We start from the raw sequence: 6,004 nt of genomic DNA on the forward strand, positions 1-6,004 counted from the left end.
CCAAAACAGCAAAGGTTAGAGTTAAACTGCACAAATGGACTAGACAACATGCCATTTTCAACTTTGATTTCAGGAACATACCTGAAGTTTGTTGTAACAGTCCCCACAACCAATTTACATTACTTGATACAGATTAAAGAAAGCCTAAGGAATTATGAAGACATATAAAGACTATTATTACTGAAGAAGCCAATAAGACGACAAACAAGAGGCAGAAGAGACCTCTGCAGCCAATAGACACCCTAAAGATCATCGAAGAAGACGAATGGTGAAAGGTAACAAGCAGTACACAGGCAACATCAGTAAAAGACTAAAGAGAGACATTTGAGCAAAGAACTTTATTACCAGAAGATATGTACAGAGATAAAAAGCGAACAACTGAAGGGCAAGACCAAGAAGGTGTACCAAAAGATCAAAGAGATACAACAAAATATGCAATAAGATCTATTTTTGCTTCATCGACTACAACAAAGCCTTTGAGCTTATTGATCACCAGAAACTTTGGAATACCATGAAGAATGAGTGAAACATCCACCTAGAGGAAAAGCCAGCAAGGAAGTGCAGTGAAGGGTGAACATTTAAAACCCAATGCAAAATGTCATAGGGCAGACTAAAACGGCAAAATGAAAAACACCTGGAGAGGAACAAACCAAGAAAGGAAGAACAAAGACAATAAGAACCATCAGCCTTTGGACAGGAAATAAAAGGCAATAATTCAGCAGACAAGAGAACCGAACATGCAGCAACAGGTCAGCAGATCGAATCCTCAAACCGAGCCATAACAAGTGTAGATAGAATGAAGGACTTGTCAAGATAGAAAGCTCGAACATAGTACTGATACTCAACACAAAGAAGACAAAGATATTGACTACTGCCAGATACAACCAGGACACACATGAAATAGATGGAGACGAACTGGAAGTTGTAAACGACATCAACCTACTCTGATCGATGATCACTCAAGATGCAGTGATGACACCAGATGTCAATAAGAGAATAGCTATGGGCAAATCAACAGTGATGTTACTGGACAAGGTCTTCAAATCAAGGAACATTTCACTGCTGACGGCTTGCACATAGTCTGGATTGTTCTGTAGTAACATATAGATGTGAAACCTGGATGATAAAGAAACAAGACCGAGCAGTCGACTTCTTCAAAATGTGCTGGAGAAGGATGTCATCAATACCATGGATGTCCAGAAGAACAAACAAATCAAGCCAGACATGTCACTCAAAGCAATGATCACCAAGTTAATGACTAGCCTACTTTGGACACATCATACAAAGAGAGAGCAATCACTGAAGAAAGACATCATGGTTGGAAGAATAGAAGGAACAAGGCGAAGAGGAAGACCAGCAACCCGATGGCTTCACACTATCAAGATAACGGTGGAGAAGACCCTGGTGGACCTATCTAGCCTTGCAACAAGATTGATCATCCTACACATCGTTCATCCATCAAATCGCCATTGAGATCGAACTGAAGGTCGTCAAATAAATATGAAGTCTGATATATTAAGGTCCAGAATCTGATATTTTAATATTATAAGTCTGTTGTTTGATCATTTAGGCATTAGGACTGAGATGAGAACATTTTGGAACCTGGTATAAGGTCTGATAATTATGGGTCGGGTCTGAGTACTGGTACTTTACTGCTTCATGTTCTGATAATTTCAGGGCCTGTGCTGCAGTCTCATACACGGACCGCTCCCGGCACATTAACCCGCGGAACACTGCGATCAAACATGATCGCAGCGTTCTGTCGGCATAGAGAAGCATCGCGCAGGGAGGGGGCTCCCTGCATACTTCCCTGAGACCCTCGGAACAACTCAATGTGATCGCGTTCCGAGCGTCTGATCCAATATGGCCGCGGGGCTCCTTCCGGGTCCTGCAGGGAGGTGGCTTGCAAGCGCCTGCTGAGAACAGGCGCTGGCAAGCCTGCAGCACTGCCTGTCAGATCGTTGATCTGACACAGTGCTGTGCAAAGTGTCAGATCAGCGATCTGACAATATATAGTGATGTCCCACCCTGAGACAAAGTAAAAAAAAATAAAAATATTTACATGTGTACAAAGAAAAAATTCCTACATAAAGAAAAAAATATATATTGTTCCAATAAATACATTTCTTTATCTAAATTAAAAAAACAATAAAGGTACACATATTTAGTATCGCCGCGTCTGTAACGACCCGTTCTACATTATAAACTGTCCCACTAGTTAACCCCTTCAGTGAACACCGTAAAAAGAAAAAAAGGCGAATAAACAACGCTTTATTATCATACCGCCGAACAAAAAGTGGAATAACACGCAATCAAAAAGACAGATATAAATAACCATGGTACCGCTGAAAAAGTCATCTTGTCCCGCAAAAAACGAGCCGCCATAGTGTCATCCGCGAAATAATAAAAAAGTTATAGTCCTGAGAATAAAGTGATGCAAAAATAATTATTTTTTATCTAAAATAGTTTTTATTGTATAAAAGCGCCAAAACATAAAAAAAGATATAAATGAGGTATCGCTGTAATCGTACTGACCCGAAGAATAAAACTTCTTTATCCATTTTACCAAACGCGGAACGGTATAAATGCCTCCCCCAAAAGAAATTCATGAATAGCTGTTTTTTGGTCATTCTGCCTCACAAAAATCAGAATAAAAAGCGATCAAAAAATGTCACGTGCCCGAAAACGTTACCAATAAAAACGTCAACTCGTCCCGCAAAAAACAAGACCTCACATGACTCTGTGAACCAAAATATGGAAAAATTATAGCTCTTAAAATGTGGAGACGCAAAAACTATTTTTTGCAATAAAAAGCGTCTTTTAGTGTGTGACGGCTGCCAACCATAAAAATCTGCTATAAAAACACTATAAAAGTAAATCAAACCCCCCTTCACTACCCCCTTAGTTAGGGAACAATAAGAAAAATAAATAAAAAATTTATTTATTTCCATTTTCCCATAAGGGTTGGGGCTAAATTTAGGGTTTGGATTACATTTACGGTTATGGTTAGGATTAGGGGTGTGTTGGAGTTAGGATTATGGTTAGGGTTGGGATTAGGGTTAGGGGTGTGTCAGGGTTAGGTGTGTGGTTAGGGTTACTGTTGGAATTAGGGTTAGGGGTGTGTTTGGATTAGGGTTTCAGTTATAATTGGGGGGTTCCACTGTTTAGGCACATCAGGGGCTCTCCAAACGCGACATGGCATCAGATCTCAATTCCAGCCAATTCTACATTGAAAAAGTAAAACAGTGCTCCTTCCCTTCCGAGCTCTCCCGTGCGCCCAAACAGGGGTTTACCCCCACATATGGGGTATCAGAGTACTCAGGACAAATTGGACAACTTTTGAGGTCCAATTTTTCCTGTTACCCTTGAGAAAATACAAAACTGGGGGCTAAAAAACATTTTTTGTGGAAAAAAAATATTTTTTATTTTCACGGCTCTACTTTATAAACTTCTGTGAAGCACTTGGGGGTTCAAAGTGCTCACCACACCTCTAGATAAGTTCCTTAGGGGGTCTACTTTCCAAAATTGTGTCACTTGTGGGGGGTTTCAATGTTTAGGCACAACAGGGGCTCTCCAAATGCGACATGGCGTCCCATCTCAATTCCAGCTAATTTTGCATTGAAAAGTCAAATGGCGCTCCTTCCCTTCCGAGCTCTCCCATGCGCCCAAACTGTGGTTTACCCCCACATACGTACAACAACTTTTGGCGTCCAATTTCTCCTGTTACCCTTGGGAAAATAAAATCATCAGTATCCGTTGAAGCGTTCCAGAGTTATAACCTCATAAAGGGACAGTGGTCAGAATTGTAAAAATTGGCCTGGTCATTAACGTGCAAACCACTCTTAGGCTGCCATCACACTATATAAACATATTGACCACAGGATAGAAACCTTAGTCACGAAGTGTATCGTTTAAAACAACATCTTTATTTAACATACATAAAACATACAAAATATTAAAATAATGCCTCACAATCAGATGAAAATACTCAATCAGGGTGAGCGGCAACGACTTACAGGTAGGTAATATATTTTATATTTACTTTAGGGCTAGATGGGTACATATCCCCAGCAGTACCTATTACAATACAGATATGATCCTCCAATCTAACCAAAACCTTAGATGGTGCCTACACAAAAAAACATATAATTTGAAGCACAAATATACCTACTCCTCGCACGGAGGGTTAATCCCCATAGACACAGGCACCCGAGATCAATATCTCAATACACACAGTATACTGCTGGGAAGCAATCATATTGCACCCCGGAACCGTGTCCCATCCTAATACTTATGCAACGGGTTAATCCCCATAAATAGCACAATCCGAGATACGTATCTCAGTATAGACAGTGTAGTATGGGGAACAATCACACTGCACCATCCCCATGTTTTTATAACCAACTTAGCCGTAAGAAGGAACCCACCATACCATTAACATGCCCAAATAACCATATACCTCAAAAAATCATGGGCACACTGCCCGGTACATATTACCTGTATCAATTGCGTCCTGCCTCGTGGCACGCTACACCCTGATCATCCCGACGCGCGTTTCGCATCCGCTTCCTCCAGGGGGCGTGTTTAAAGCCAGGCAACTTAGACAATTTAAGACCACATCCAACCAATCAGATTCCTCATCAGGGGATATCCCCAGTACGTCATCCCAGGACCCACACCACCCCTTAACCAATAGGAAAAACAAAGGGGAGGGGCCGGACACATACAAGTCACCTCTGGGTGGCTAATCACTCCCATCAGAGCGCTGCCCCTGACATACTTGGAGACGCCATAGCAAAGATCCCACCAAAACGGCATCACGCGCACAAACTAGCACACAATCAGCGCAACGCCACAGCGCCGCCGATATTCTATCATTATCTAACATACCACAGGTTCATCAAAACCCACGAGGAACCACCAGCGGTGACGTGTATATGTCCGCCTCTTACTCACTATTGGTCAGGGGTTGGTGTGTGTCCCGGGATGACGTGCACGGCGGGCGGGCGGGTTTTGATGAACCTGTGGTATGTTAGATAATGATAGAATATCGGCGGCGCTGTGGCGTTGCGCTGATTGTGTGCTAGTTTGTGCGCGTGATGCCGTTTTGGTGGGATCTTTGCTATGGCGTCTCCAAGTATGTCAGGGGCAGCGCTCTGATGGGAGTGATTAGCCACCCAGAGGTGACTTGTATGTGTCCGGCCCCTCCCCTTTGTTTTTCCTATTGGTTAAGGGGTGGTGTGGGTCCTGGGATGACGTACTGAGGATATCCCCTGATGAGGAATCTGATTGGTTGGATGTGGTCTTAAATTGTCTAAGTTGCCTGGCTTTAAACACGCCCCCTGGAGGAAGCGGATGCGAAACGCGCGTCGGGGTGATCAGGGTGTAGCGTGCCACGAGGCAGGACACAATTGATACAGGTAATATGTACCGGGCAGTGTGCCCATGATTTTTTGAGGTATATGGTTATTTGGGCATGTTAATGGTATGGTGGGTTCCTTCTTACGGCTAAGTTGGTTATAAAAACATGGGGATGGTGCAGTGTGATTGTTCCCCATACTACACTGTCTATACTGAGATACGTATCTCGGATTGTGCTATTTATGGGGATTAACCCGTTGCATAAGTATTAGGATGGGACACGGTTCCGGGGTGCAATATGATTGCTTCCCAGCAGTATACTGTGTGAATTGAGATATTGATCTCGGGTGCCTGTGTCTATGGGGATTAACCCTCCGTGCGAGGAGTAGGTATATTTGTGCTTCAAATTATATGTTTTTTTGTGTAGGCACCATCTAAGGTTTTGGTTAGATTGGAGGATCATATCTGTATTGTAATAGGTACTGCTGGGGATATGTACCCATCTAGCCCTAAAGTAAATATAAAATATATTACCTACCTGTAAGTCGTTGCCGCTCACCCTGATTGAGTATTTTCATCTGATTGTGAGGCATTATTTTAATATTTTGTATGTTTTATGTATGTTAAATAAAGATGTTGTTTT

This window comes from Ranitomeya imitator, chromosome 4 (genome assembly GCF_032444005.1).
Source record: "Ranitomeya imitator isolate aRanImi1 chromosome 4, aRanImi1.pri, whole genome shotgun sequence".
Classification (NCBI taxonomy): domain Eukaryota; kingdom Metazoa; phylum Chordata; class Amphibia; order Anura; family Dendrobatidae; genus Ranitomeya; species Ranitomeya imitator.